Source organism: Sorex araneus, chromosome 6, assembly GCF_027595985.1.
Source record: "Sorex araneus isolate mSorAra2 chromosome 6, mSorAra2.pri, whole genome shotgun sequence".
NCBI classification, from domain to species: domain Eukaryota; kingdom Metazoa; phylum Chordata; class Mammalia; order Eulipotyphla; family Soricidae; genus Sorex; species Sorex araneus.
The window spans coordinates 137,940,405-137,955,960 of NC_073307.1; the positions used below are offsets into that span (position 1 = coordinate 137,940,405).

General features: G+C 49.2%; 1 protein-coding gene across 2 annotated transcripts in view; it reads left to right on the plus strand.

Moving 5' to 3' along the window:
* LDLRAD3 (low density lipoprotein receptor class A domain containing 3) overlaps positions 1 to 15,556 on the plus strand; it is a 281,818-nt gene that overhangs the window by 170,088 nt on the left and 96,174 nt on the right. The window lies entirely within an intron of this gene.

Consider the following 15,556-nt stretch of genomic DNA (forward strand, 5'->3'; position numbering starts at 1 on the left):
CCCCCTTTTCTGACTGCTGCCTCCCCCTCCGACCACTGGCGTGTGGCTTTCCTTGGTGCTGCTGCTAGCATTATTTAGGCATCTCCCTTTTACTGGAGTATTCCCAGGCATTCACTGCTCTAAGATTTCTCCCACTTTGGCTAATTTAGGAGTCATCGAATGATCGCTCCCCAAATGCCTGCATTTGCATGTCCCTGATTATGAGCAAACTTAACCGTTTTCCCCTCTCATGTGTGTTTACTATTTTGTTTCCTCGCCCGTGACTTGCTGCCTCCTCTCAGGGTGATGGAGAAGCATCAGGATGCTTCTGGGGAAGACGGGAGGATGTGATTTTTTTTTTCAGAGAACTTGGAAGGACACTGTGGTTTCGTAGGGTTATCATGCTCCCCCCATCTCCCCACCCCGGCCCCGCTGTGAAAATGAGCCCAGGAGAGTGACCAGGCACATTTCTTTACTCACTGACTCTTTCCTACTCCACATGTATTTTAAGCATCTTAAAAAATGTGTCTCTAATGTGATAAATGGACGCCATCTGTGTGCAGTCCTTATTTTTTTCCCTTTATTTTCTATTACTGTGATTTCCCCAAATTGGAGCTTGTTGGTAAAAGTTCACTATTTAGGCTGCTATACCATATGCTGCTCTGTGACTGTACCATGGTTTTATAGACTTAATAAAATTGTAAGAGATGAAAAGCAGGAGAATGGCAGGTCACAGGTTAAACTCATGTGTGGGCAGGCAGGATGGAGAGAACAAGCTCCCTGAGGTTACATGTGGGCTATTTTCGTGCTCCTTTCTTTCATCCTGGTAGGTATCTCTGCCATTCAAAATGAACGCATGCATCAGCGAATGAATAAGTAATGGGTTGTGCGGAGACCACTGGGGCCAGTGGGTCACAAACAGAGGATCATGATCCAGCCAAATCTGCAACCTGAGATCCCTAGGAAATGATGACAGAATGTGTGTCTGCATGGATTTTGCCAAAGTGTGTGCAGGAAACAGCTGAGTGCTGGGCGGAATGGGCATTTGATTGTCCTGGGGAGCACTTTTCCTAAATCTCCTCTTCACCAGCAGGAGCCTCGGCATCCTGTGGGAGCCCTTTGAGAAGGGAGAACTCAGGCTGCACCCCCAGATGGTCCCAGCGAGCCAGTGAGGTGGCAAGGAGCATCCATCCTTAGCCTCTCAGCTTTCGAATTTCACTCACTTCTTCTGCACAGAGTTCATTTAGTCAGAATATCCCCTAAATTCTTTGGCTGGGCTTCCAGCCTTACAAAATACGTCTTGGCTTTCATTTGATGTAGGGAAAGAAAATTATATTTTATAGTGTTTTTTTTTTTTTTGGAATTGAGAAAACTGGCCCTGTAAAGGAACTATGGGACTTGAAATATTTTCCTTGTAAATAGATGAAAGATTTTTTTTAAAAAAAGTGCTGTCTCTTTGGAGTGGAGATGCTTGTGTGTCTGTGTGCTTGTTTGTGCACCTCTCTCTCCTCTTTGCTCTTCTGGGAGCAAGTTTCTTTCCTTGCCCTTGTCTCTTACAACTTACGGCAGTCTCTGGTGGGAAGGGGAATGGCACGATTAAGGTAAGGTCTGATGAGAGATCAGGAACACTCTACAACTATTGAATGTTAGCTGGGACTTCACTGATGGGAAACCGTTTACTGGATTATTCTAGAAGTGCTGGCATTGTATGCATCTTGCATCTGACATCTCTGGTGCTCTGAAATTCTTCCCAGGAATGCACTTCTAAGAGTCAAGTCCTGCCACGCGTCTGTTGGGTGTGACAGTACTCAGGTGGCCTTAAATTTCCTGGGACTCGATCCTAATTGAACATGTAGCTTCTTCCCAATGTTGGGCTAAGGACTCAAACAGGCAGAGCGTCCAGTGATCCAGTCCCCTCCATTTATAGTCATCTGGGCCTTACGCTTTTGCCTTTTGTTTCTTCTTTATTCCTTTTTCTTTTGTTGTTGTTTGTTTGTTTTGCTTTTTGGGTCACACCCAACAATGCACAGGGGTTATTCCTGGCTCTGCATTCAGGAATTACTCCTGGCGGTGCTCAGGGGACCATATGGGATGCTGGGAATCAAACCCAGGTCAGCTGCATGCAAGGCAAATGCCCTACCTGCTGTCCTATTGCTCCAGCCCCCACTTTTGTTTTTGGAAGGGGCGTCAAAGGGCAAACGTGGCTGTGCTCCGAGCTCACTCCCAGTTCTGTGCCCAGGGATCACTTGGGAATCCTGAGGATCGAACTAAAGTTTGCTGTATATAACGCGAGTGCCTTTACCCTAGTACTATCCAGCCCTCTTTTTAAAATCCATGTGTTGGGGGGGGGGGGGGGAAGAGGGACAGGTAAAGACACTTGTACAGTCTAATTTAATGACATTTTTAGTGTACAAACAAGATTTTAATATGTTTACAGGTTGCTCTGCAGCCAACCTCCAGAACATTTTCATCACAAATCTAAAATGCAGGGCTGGGGTATAGTCCAGAAGGGCATTTGCCTTGCATGCACCAACAGGTATTCCATCCCTGGTACCCAGTATGGTCCTCTGAGCAAAACCAGAAGTGATCCCTGAGTGCAGAGCCAGAAGTAGACCCTGAGCACTACTGGCTATGCCACACCCCCAACCCCCCAAAAAAAGAAACCCAAAATTTAAACAGCTCTTCTCCATTCCCCCTTCCACAGCGCTCCCCTGCAGACATCATCTGCTCCCTGCCTCTATGGATTTGACAGTTCTAGATTCCTCATATAAGTGGGATCAGACAGTATTTGTCTTTTTATGACTGGCTTAGTTCACTTAGCATAATATCCTGAAGGCTCATCATGTGTCAGAGTTTTCTTCCCTTTTCATTAAGGAGGAATCATATTCCTTGTATTATATGCCACAGTTTGTTTATCCATTTGTCTGTTGATGGAGAGAGGCCCCTCTGCTTCTTGACTGTAGTGAAGAATGCTTACTCTCAGCCCGGGTGCACCACCTGTGAATGGCTTTTAAGGAAGAAAAGAGCAGCAAAGGAGAGGGCGCTCCGTTCCAAGATTAGATTACAAATGACTCTGGTGTCTGTTTTGCTTATTCGCTCTCGCTCCCGTGGAGCAGGCTGGCTGCCTTGTGCATTACGCTGTGGACAGGCCCACGTGGCAAGGAAATAGGGGAGTTTCGGACCCACGTCAGCAAGGAACTGAGGCCTGCCAGGAGCCTTGAGGTGGGCTTAGATGTGGCTCTTCAGTGGTCCTTGGTCCCGACATCCATCCTGACTGGAGCCTTGTCAAGGACCCTGTTCCGGACCTAAGCGTCTCCTGGACATCAGGCCCAGAGACAACTGGAAGCTGACAAGTGTGTGTTTGTTTGGTTTTCCCCTTAAAACCTCTCATTGGGGGAATAATTTGTTATGCAGAAATAAATAGTGAGTGCCCTGATCTACATCACCCCTTTCAGCTTCCAGTTGCTCTGTCACAAGAAGTTTAAGAGATGGCTGGTAATCATGAAGGGCTCAGATTTTTTTTTGGGGGGGGGTCACACCCGGCGATGCACAGGAGTTACTCCTGGCTCATGCACTCAGGAATTACTCCCGGCGGTGATCGGTGGACCATATGGGATGCTGGGAATCAACCCAGGTCGGCCACATGCCAGGCGAATGCCCTACCTGCTGTGCTATTGCTCCAGCCCCTGAGACTTTTCTTTCTTTCTTTTTTTTTTTTGTGATGGGGTGATGGACACTTTGAGATACACCCAGCAGTGCTCAGAGGCAATGCGGATCGCTCTCTCTCTCTCTCTCTCTCTCTCTCTCTCTCTCTCTCTCTCACACACACACACACACACACACACACACAATCACACACACACACACACACACATACACGGACCAGGCTTGCAAGGTTAGCGCCTTTCCCCCTTATGCTAAGTGTCCATCCCTCAGGCTTTGGGGAGGACATCAGGCAAGACATCTCTGAGACTAGCCAAGGCTGGGAGCAAGGGTTAAAGATCAGCCAACACCTAACCGTTGAGCTTGTCTTTCTCTTCTCAGTCCTCACAGAATCCCTTCCTATGAGAGGAGATCCCTCCATTTCTAGACAAAGAACCTGAGGAACTCAGGGTGCTTCCTCGGCCATGACCCTGCAGAGTGCCCCCGTGGTGCAGCCACGGAGGAAATGTGGCCATTTTCCCATCATGCCACGGTCGGTCATGTCGTCTAGTTACCATGCAGTGGGATCTCACACTCAAGCAGGCAGCCCTGCCTCCCTCTTTGTGTCTGTGTCCAAGGAGCACTCTCTCCCTTTTCATCCTCAAGTTTTATTCTTAGTGAGGAAAAAAAAAGACTAATGATGCCTGTCTCCCATCCTGGCCTGTGAGGGATGGGGAGACGGGAAGCTCGGCTGAAGGAGCCACCGATGCCAGGAGAGTTAATTGAGGTTTTGGCAGTTGGGCTGCAGTTTCTTTATCTGGCGTGCTGTATCCTGGTGATAATAATGCTGAAGGAGAATTTGGAAAACGGGCCGAGAGCTTTGGCATCTCACCAGGAGCTCACAGTGACAGCTTTGTCCCGTTTCTCCTGCAGAATGGGGTGGGGTGAGGCGGGGGGGGGTGTGTGCAGAGAGGTGTGAAGGGAGGAGTATCACTGTCCTGGCAGCAGGCAGGGAACGCAGCTGCGCCTGTCTGTGCTGTGTGTGTGTCACAAAGGAATGGCCTTGGTCCGGCTTGAAGAGACTCTTAAGCCTCCAGGACCATAAGCTGAAGCCCTATTGTCCACTGCCTCAGTAGGTGACCTGATCTGCATCAGAGACCAGAGCCACTGCCGACAGAGTGAGAGAAGTCGTACTGGAGCAGGGTGGCCCTTGGGTCCTTCTCATGGGGACACATTTGGACGTAGGCACATACATCAGGTGATGTGAAAGCAAAAATACGGGGTGCTACCTTGACAAGGAACATCCAGAGATGGCAGCACCCCAGAAGCTGGCCGAGAGACAGCGCACGGATGTGCTCCCTCTCAGTCATGAGGGAGCACCTTGTTAGGGCCGCAGGATACACTGGCGAAGCCCCCGGGAAATCACCCTTGGGAGGGTACAGCCTGCGTCCAGTGCTACAGTAGAAATATGGGCGAAAAAGGCGTGAAACGGAGAAGGCAGGAGGAGGGAGACAGAACACGACAGGCTGGGGGGCGGTGGGTGTGCTGAGCAGGACACTTCCTAGGCTCTGGGCTGCGGGATGATGAGCAGAGCACTGGACCCCCCCTCCAGACGGCCAGAACTCGGGCAGAGGCCTCAGCCGTGTATTTATTCCTATGCCTCTCTGAGAACTAGGGTCTGGGTCCTGGGCCACACAGCACTGCTAGGGGCCCAGCAAGACCACACCTGTTAGTGCTGGTAGGCATGTGGTAGAGGAAATCTAATGCAGGCTGCACACATGCAAAGCGGGAGCTCCACCCTTCAGACCGGTTACAATGTATCATGGGCTGGAGCTGTAGCACAGTGGGTAGTGCGCTTGCCTTGCACACAGACAACCAGGGTTCGATTCCTCCGCCCCTCTTGGAGAGCCTGGCAAGCTACTCATGGTGTATTCGATATGCCAAAAACAGTAACAAGAAGTCTCACAATGGAGACGTTACTGGTGCCTGCTCGAGTAAATGGATGAGCAGCAGGATGACAGTGACAATGTGTCATATGTTGCAACATGCTTTCTACAGGTTGCATCCTTGGCCGCAGCCTCTGGAAGCAGACAAAGTGAGGGCGCTATTCTCAGGGGACAAAGCTGGTTCGCCTCCAGTTGTCCAGGTCTGGCTCACCTGGATCGTCTTCCCAGGCCAAGTGGAGAAGACACAAAAGGTGTTCCGCAAGTTGGGGACGGGAAACTGTGGGGTGAGGAACGGAAGTGGAAAGGGGAGGCAGGTGAAAGTTTCCTTGAGCAAGTGATGCTGACTCAGCCACCGGCGGGTGTGTGTGTGGAGGGGGGAGAGTTAACTGAACAGGATGGGGAAGGAGGGAAGAACCACAGTGGACATTCAGGCTAGAGAAACGGGAGGTCCACGGGAGTCCCCTGCGGGCCAGGAAGGGGATAATCGAGAGGGAGGGTGGAGTGATCAGCCATGGAAGGATTTGGGACTCTCGAAGGCTAGGGCCAGGAGAAGTCGGGGTGAGACGGTGGAGGGGTGACTGGGATAGACAGGGCATGGCTTCAGGATGTAGTTGAGGGCTGGCGTCACCAGGCTTTGTGATCCCCTGGATGAAGAGGGAGGGGGCAGAGGTCTCCTGCCACCGAGTGCCACGGGGATGCTAATTTTGTGGAACTGGAGAAGCTGCTCTGTTATTTTCTGGTGGTGTGCACTCTCCGCCCTTCTCTTCCAGGCCTCCCGCTGACCTGGTAATTGGGAGTAAAAGCAGCTTCTGCTTTTGGAAGAGGCCTTTGTTTCCCACTGAAAGATAGAACCGGAGATCATTTCTAGAGAGAGCTTGGGGTGCATGAGATGGCAAGGAGCAGTTGTTTTCTATTTTAGTTGTTCACGTCTGAATGAGAAAGAACTTTCTGTGTTTGAAACAAGAAAGAAAGAAACAGTCATCTGGTTTAGGGGATCCAACCTCATCTGGCACAGCCTAGGATGTCATGGGTAGTTGGTACTTTCCACAGACCTCATGGTCGCTGAATCATGTCAAGAGCTTCATCAGGGGGAGTCCCAGGAAAGAACGAGCACCCATAAAAAATTCATTTGACTTCCCTTAGAGTAAAACCCCACTGAAGGCTTGATTAGCAGGAGGAGGGTGGGAGTCTTCCCCGGCCCCTATTTTTAATTTGAGAGTTTGAAACGCCAGGCAGAATCGGAAGCAGCAGAAGTGCTGAGCCCACTGGGAAGAAACCCAGGAAGGCCAGGAGAGACTGGCTGGGGTCTCCCCACTGTGTCCGGGAAACCTCGCCTCTCAGTCATGGAGCCTTTGCGTGGATAGCACTTCCTGTCCTTGAACCCCACCGTCAGCCGTCGGCAGCACTGTAGCCCTGTCTGTAGCACTGTCATCCGGTTGTTCATCGATTTGCTCGAGCGGGCACCAGTAGCGTCTCCAGTGTGAGATTTATTATTACTGGTTTTGGCATATACAATACAGTTAGCTTGCCAGGCTCTGCTGTGCGGGCGGGATACTCTCGGTAGCTTCCCCGGGCCCTCCGAGAGGGATGGAGGAATCGAACCCGGGTTGGCCGCATGCAAGGCAAACGCCCTACCCGCTGTGCTATTGCTCCAGTCGAGATTTCTCAAATATCCCAGCTTGAGAGCTGATCTGAACAGTCCACACACCAAGCTAATCGCTTCTTGATCCCACAGGCCTCCGGGACCTGTGCAGTAGGGTTCCTTTCTCCTCCCCCAGTCCCGAGTCCCCTTCTCCTCCCTCTGCTGCCATCTCTCTCCATCCCTCCCACCTGAGCATCTCCCCATGTAAGGGCCGTGGGGACCAGGTGCCGAGAGTTGGGGTGCATGGTCACACCAGAGTTTACTCAGCACCACCTGCGCCCTGGCAAGGCTAGGTTGTGTTGCTCAACTACGCAGGGAGCATCCACCCTTCTAGTTTCTGCACTGTGGGCATCCCTCCGTCTCCTGGTCTCCTCCCTCCCTGCTAATACTCTTTTGACTCCCTGGACCCTTTCTTCATTCTTAAACTCCAGCCGTGTGCATCTACTGCCCGCTCTTTGCCCATTCTGTCCTGCTCCGCCCAGGCACGGGGAGAAACATAAAGCGAGTGGACATCAAAGCTGCTCACAGGCTGCCAGGGAGCAGCCTAATGCCCTGCAGCTAATTACCCTGAAGCGTGAGAAACGTGGTCATAGAGGAGTGAACGGCAGGCATGGGGGCTACGCTGGGCAGCGAGAAATGAGTGTTTTCCTTGGAGAATATGGCGAGGCTTCAGAAAATGACATCGCTGCTGCCTCGTCCTTAAGGGTAAATACAAAAGGACCCAGAGACGGTGCAGGTGACACAGGGTGTCTCGCCAGCAAAGAGCAGCGTTCAAAGATGTGTAAAGCTGGAGCTCAGCATGCATGCATTGCACGTGTGCTGGAGCAAAGTATGCACCTGTGTGTAGACATGTGGTAGGCTGTTAGGGAGACTTCCAACTGGAGCCCCGTCTTCCTGCATGCTTCCTTTGCAGGGTGAGGCCAGAGGAAAGAAATTGGAAGTAACCACATGCTCTAAGTTACCACTTTTCACAGAGCAGCTGATTTTGATCCCTGCCATGAGACTTGTGATTCTCTGTGTCTTCCTAGCCATCATAGTCCATGGGCAGGGAACTCTAAGGAAGATGACGGTTCTACAGTTTGGGAGGGTAAATACCCCTGGGCTGGGTATTCCCCCTTTCTGTTAACCCAGAAAGCTAACCCAGAGGCTTGGAAATTTTGGGTTAGGCAGCCCAGCACTGAGCTTTCCTTTGTTTCTGTCTCAACCCCGTGTGCCCCACCTGAGATCCATGTGACTCGTAAAACGTCCAGAGGTGAAGTCTCCATTGGTCCTGTTTTCTTGCCATTTTTCTCAGTACCCCCAGCATCTCTAGCTTCTTGTTGCTCTTGGGAAACTCGGTATGTGATCTGCCTCTTCCAGCTCTGGGTCTGGCTTGAAGACATTCTGGAACCAGACTTCTCCAGGCTCGTCTGCCTCACTCGAGAACCTTGGAGATCAGTGGTCACTCACGTCCCGCTTTTGCAACAAGTGTACTGTCAGGTAGCCTGGGAGGCACCGCCAGTTGTCTTCAAAGCTGCCACCTTCTTTACTAGCTCCTTTTCTCCTGCGGAGGAGAACCAGGAAGACAACATTACAAAGTGGAGAAATGCCCCTTGCAGCCCTGTATCTGCATGCTATGTGTTCTAGGTGCCAAGCCCCATTACATAACATTGGCCCCAGCTCCTTCCAGATCAGGTGCTCTCCACGCAGAGGTTTTGGGGAAGGGCCAGTCTCCTAGACAGCTCGCAGCTACCCCAGCCACCTGGACAAACCTGGGTGAAGCTGAGCCCAACACTGGTCAATGGATGGACTCAGCGGGCTGGAGTGATAGCACAGCGGGGTAGGGCATTTGCCTTGCACGCGGCCGACCCAGGTTTGGTTCCCAGCGGTCCCCTGAGCACCACCAGGAGTAATTCCTGAGTGCAGAACCAAGAATAACCCCTGTGCATTGCTGGGTATGATCCAAAAAAATGGATGGGTTCAGATGACTCTCAAATACAGACTTCCAGGCCCCTCTCTCTGGAGGAGGCTAAGCTCACAGTGTTGTAGGGGTGGCACAGAGCTGCTGCATGCCACCGTTGGGAGGGCAGAGGTCCTCATTGATAGTCCTGGTCTGCTAGAATGGGCTTCTCCTTCCTGCTCCTGAAAGAAGGCGATGGGTGCGCTATTGGCTTTTGTCCTGACTGACTTCCCAAGTTCTGGCTCTCATCCTCAGGGGGTCTGCCGTGCCTGCCTTGCAGAGAGGAAACCCTTTCTTTCCTCTGAATCATTCCATGGGTTCTACAGGATCAGCTATTGAAAGGCTATTGACAGAGACTAAAATCTCTGGAGTCACGAAGGCTCAGGTTACGTATTGCTGAGTCAGAGAGTCTGGGAGGGGTGGAAAGAACAGAGGGCCACAGGTGTGCGATCCTTTGGGGGGACCGGGAAGGCTAGCTGCAGGATTTCCGCTAGGAGGATTCTGACATCAGTTTCTTAGTTTGGAATACACGTGGCCCTCCAGGGACCCATATCAGTCAGAAAACAGGTGAAACCACCTGGACAGAGATTCCATATTGCTTCATGCCTCCAGTGGCTAGCAGAGGATGCAGGTTGCAGATTAAACGAGAGGAGATCTCTCACAGAGAACATTCCAGGGTGGGCAGCTCTGCCCTCTGCGGACTCCTTCCCAGGGCTTGCTCTCGTGGCCTCTTTGCCAGACATCAGGCAGAAGGGGAAGACCAGGGCAACTGGCTTCATCCTTAGGAAGCGACTCTCAGCGAGGGGCTGGGATACTCCCAGGGTGAGAAGGGGTACACAGTCGGGAGGATGAGAAACAGCACCCCAGAGGGTATCAAAATAGGTGCTTGGCGTATCTGTCTCCTCTTTTGTGCGTTCACTGCTGGAACCTCTTGTGCCCCCTTGAGTCTAGGTCTTTGCCTGGATTTTGGAGTCTGATCAAGGGATAGTTGTTCTTCCCAGGGCAGGAACTGCCTTTGATTCCGCTTTAAGCACTGAAGTCAGTAGGCCTCAGATTTGGGTCAATTTGCATCTGAAGGAACTCTCCAAGGGCAGATGCTTTGTCCTCATTAGCTGACTTGTTAAGCAATCTTTCCCAAGTGACTCAGAACTTTTTATAGATTTTTTCCCTCATGCTCTTTTGGTTTATCAGCACCTGCAGGCCAGGCCTCCCTGCTGGAAATGTGCTGGGGGCTGGGGGCTGGAGGGGGAGGGAAGCAGGGAATGACACAGTGAACTTCCCTCTTCCAGGCTGTCTCTGTCCTGTTACTTTGTCTGTCTCCTCCTCACCTCACTGTCACAGTTTTATCCCCTCTCTGCCTCTTTTTGTGATTTGGGCCCATCACTGGCAGTAGTGGGTCACTGCATGTGGAACCTGGTCTCAAACATGTGCCTCTGGCGTGCAGATCATACATACACTAGCTCTTAGAGCCCTCTCCCCACCCGTGACTGGCATTTTCGTTTTTTAGTTATTGGTATTAAATTTGGTTTGGGGGCTACACCCAATGGTGCTCAGGGACGATTTGTGGCTCAGGAGTTTCCCTGAGGTGCTTCAGGAACCATACACAGCCCCTGGGACCAAACCAGGGTCTGCTTTATGCAAGGCAAGGACCTTACCTCCTTGTGCTATCTCTTCAGCCCCCACTGTGGCAATTTTTAAGTCCATCCACACTTCTTCCAGCAAGACGCTTCAATTGAGACGTGAACCCAAGTCCTTTCCCTTGGAAACAGGGCCCATGTCTATAATGATTCTGTGCTCTGAAGCTTTAAATTTCTATGGCCATGTATGAAAATCTGGGCAGCTACCTCAGCATTATTCTCTCTCTCTCTCTCTCTCTCTCTCTCTCTCTCTCTCTCTCTCTCTCTCTCTCTCTCTCTCTCTCTGTCTTTTTAATTTTTTTCCTCTTTAATTTTTTCATTTAAACACCATGGTTTGCAAAGTTGCTCATAGTACAGTTGTTACGGACAGTCAGTGTTCTAACACCAGTCCCACCACCAATGTGATTTTCCTTCTACCACTGTCCCCAGTTTCCCTCCCTCCCTCAAGCCTGCCCCCTTAACAGGCATAATATAATATATTTTGTATTGATTGTTGCAACAAAATGGTAAATGGAATTTAAAAAATTAGTAAAAGAAAATTTGTAAAAATGGTGATATTGGGGGCTGGAGCAATAGCACAGTGGGTAGGGTGTTTGCCTTGCACGTGGCCGACCCAGGTTCGATTCCCAGAATCCCATATGGTCCCCTGAGCACCGCCAGGAGTAATTCCTGAGTGCATGAGCCAGGAGTAATCCTTGTGCATTGCCGGGTATGACCTAAAAAGCAAAAAAAAAAAAAGGTAATATTAAAATCATTTTGTGAGGATTCACGTAGCTGTTTGTTGCAAGCTAAGCCTTTTTGGTTACTGTTTTTATTTATTGAGCTTAGTGGACTTCTGTTCTACTTTCCCATCAAATTTGCTGTGTTCCTACTGGGCTGTCAGTGATGTGAAATTTGGAGGTCTTGCATGGAAGTGCATTCCAGCAGCTGTAGAACTGGGACAGTTCTTTGGCTTGGCATTTCTGGAGATTCATCCTGAAGATTGAAATTGGGCTGTTTATGTGCCAGAGGCTGGATTATTCCCTCTTGAAAGTTTTTGCCACCGAGTAAATAGGCCAATACCCCTTAGCTGCCACATTTGTGAGATAGTCCAGAGCATCCTACCCAGAGAGATCATGGAAAGGCCCATGAGGAGAGATGCACACAAATGTACTCAGACTCCCGGCTGCTTCAGCCACTGTCTGATCACAACAATGTGAGACCCCCTGAGCCAGATCCATCACTTCCTTTCCTGAATTCCCCAACCACAAAAACTGTGGGTGATCACAAATGCCGTGGATGACCGTCAGCCATTAAACCTGGGGATGATTTGTCATGCGGTAGCAGCTGATTAGAACAGAGCAGAAGGCGTCAACCTATCCTCTTAATGTATATCCCGAGATAGAAAAGCTTCCAGTCCTTCCCAGACCCCTCATTTCCCAAGAGGGCTTTCATGGGGCCCAGTTTTTCTTGAACTTCCAAAATGCATGTGAGCTGCCAGGGCCACCAACCCTTGGACTCCACTGTCATGTCTCCATCACACATGGCTGTTTGCTGCTGGTCACCCTCGAATTCCCTTAAGCAGCACCCAATCCAAACCCCACCTCCGTTGTCATCCACAGAGGCTGCGGAAGGTGCTTTTGATGGCAACTCAGCGTGCGAGCTGCCTTTCCACGCCTTCCGCCGACTCAGAAGCCAGAGAGCGAGAGAGCTTGCTGTTCTCTTCAACCTTGTGTGAGGTACCCACACAGTGCAGAATGTTAGATCTGAGAAAACTTTTCAAAAAGAGCTTTTCATGGATGTTTTCAGAGTGAGTTGATTTCCAAAGCCCCTGACATCGCGTTGAAAGCCCGATCTGGGCCAGAGAGCTAGCTCAGCAGGCTGAGTGTGTGCTTTGTGTTCAGGGGACCCCTGGTTGGTTCCTAGCACCATTTGGGCTCCTAGCATGGCTGGTGTGATCCAAAGACAAAGCAACAAAAGTAAGTAAAAACTTCACATAATCGGGGCTGGAGCAATAGCACAGCAAATAGGGCATTTGCCTTGCATGTGGCCAAGCAGGGTTGATTCCCAGCATCCCATATGGTCCCCCAAGAACCACCAGGAGTAATTCCTGAGTACATGAGCCAGGATTAATCCCTGTGCATCGCTGGGTGTGACCCAAAAAAAAAAAAAAACAACAACTTTGCATAACCTTAATCACTCTGTGACTTTAGGAAAGTTACTTAACCTCACTGAGCCTCTTCAATACCAAGATGACAAGATCTGCCTCTTCGATGGATTGCTGGAAGGAATAGTACAGGGAGGTGAGGGTGTTTAGCTTGGAGTAAGCACTCCAGACTGCAGCTTACTGAGTCTTTGTCATTGAACTGCAGTGGTCTTTCAGCTTTTAGTCTACAGACCAGTGCCACTGCCAGTCGGAAGGGATGAAAAGGTTGAAAATCACAGGTCTCAATAACACCTTCTCAGGTAATGTCCTTGAGGAAACTAACTGGTGAAAAGGAAGGACATCACATTCATGTATTGACTCACATTCTTCCATTCATGCAGCTCATCCTGGGATGCACTGTTCAATTAGGAAGGCCCTTGATGTCACAGGGCTCTCTGTAAGAACTGGTGCCCATTGCAAAGGCCTTTGTGAATGTTGATTAGTCTGGAGAAAATTACTCGGGTTATTTATCAGGAAGAACAGAGACTTGCCTCTTGAGCAGAGGAGCCATCTTTTAGGATATAGTTGCGTGGTAGAATCCGGAACGAGGGTTTCAAAATTCTGAAAGTCTCTAGAGCACCTCATCTTCCATTCCAGACAGTCCCACTCAGAGACAAAAACAGCAGCCCCTTCCGACTAATTTATGGCATGTTTTCTATTAGCATTGCAAAAATTTGCACAGAGGGCGCTAAAATATGGCTTCACATCATATTTAATACTTGCTATATTTAAATGAAAATGAACTGAAACGTGAAGGAAAAAAGTAGAGGGAACTAATTTGCTGGATTTGTAACTCTTCCCAACTCTGCTCTTGTCTTTGTGCATGTGTATGTTTCCATGGTGGTTCTGTATTGTCTTTCTATAAAAATTATGTTGAATCAGAACCATATCGTCCTGTTCGGAATGCTCCATCCCCAAAGAACCCAAAAAGAGGCAACACCCTGGTGGAGCTGGAACAGAACCGGTCATTGTCTGAGTTCCTGTTTCCCACCTCCCTGAAGCGCTGGTGGCATGGTGGCCGTTATTCCATGTTGGCCCCGCCAATTCCTGTCAGTTGGTGGAAATGCTTTAGATTATGTCTGTTCTCTGCTGGGTTGACCCTCCAGTTCTTGGTCTGGTAGTAAAATTCAGATGCTTCTGTAAGAGGTTTCTATTTTTCATGGAAAGATCTAGAAGGCTGATGAGGGTGTCTGTGGCTATGTTAAAGGCACAGCATAGCTGGTATGAAGAAATACGTAGCATAGAAGGGTTAACGGCAGTCTAGAGAAAGGTGGGGGAGGACAGCCAGTTGGCAGTGTGGATGGTCAGTTTTGAAATGCTGAGGTAGGAGCAGGAGGCGTGACACACATGTCACGGATGGGATTGGGAAGGTTTCGCGTCTCTGATGGAAGGTAGTCTCACAGAGCAAAGACTGAATTGTCTTGCTCCACATACCAAAAGTGAGCTGGTCAGAAATCAGGAAACCAACTCTTTCATTTTATTTGGTTATTAGAATATGCCACTTTCATTGAGGTACCATGATTTATGGTAGTGTTAATCATAGTTTTCATGAACATATTCTAACATCACACCATCACCAGAGTGTGTGATTCCCAAGGGTCCCTTCAGTTCCCCACACTCAGTTCTGCCGACAAAATCTCTAGTTCTGATGCTTTTGGCCATTTGTTTTTCCCCTTGCTTTCTTATTTTTCTTACATATAAGCCTTTTTTTGCATGGGGTGTATGTGTGTGTGTTTGTGTGTGTATGTATGTATGTGTTGTGTGTGTATGTGTGTGCATGTAGTGGCACCTACAGTTGTATAGATGATTAAAGCTAAACTTCTGATCTTTTGTCTTATAATAGAAAATGGAGCCCTGGAGAGGTGATTTGTCTAGGGTCACCAGCTAGTAAATGGACAAGACCAGAATGGATACCCTCAGATCCTAAATTTAGGGTTTCTTTTCATGTGCTTTATAAGAAGGAAAAATAGCTTAGACCTAGTAATTAGAGGAAAACTTGTATGTATCATGTATGATATTAGCACTTTTCCTTCTGTGTCTTTTGACTCACACGGATCTCCAAACAACAGGAGAGGTGGGGGGAGGGGGACACAAGTTTGTCTGAAACAGCTCACTTTCTGCTCTAAACTGAACACTGTATTAGGCTTATGTATGTGTGGCAGTGCGGGGAGGGCAGGGGGTGTTGCTGAACATTACCGCAGATGGTATTATCAGCAAGTGTAAAGTGTATCGCTTTCTCTGGGGTTTTAAAAATAGCTTTGTTGAGATTCAACCCAGACACCTTCGAATTCACTCATTTAAAGTGCAATGTTCAGTGTTTTTTAGTAAAATTCACGTGACTGAACAACTACCATGTTCTAATTTTATAATATTTTCAGTCCTGCTACAGAAAGAAACCTTGTCCCAATAATCCTGCTGCCTCCAACTTATATATAAGCTGGGAAGTTTCTCTCTCTCTCTCTCTCTCTCTCTCTCTCTCTCTCCTCGTTCTCCTCTCCTCTCTCTCTTCTCTTCTCTCTTTCTCCTCTCTCTCTCCTCTCTCTCTCTGCCTGTTTAGACATTTCATAGATGAAATGTGATTTTTTT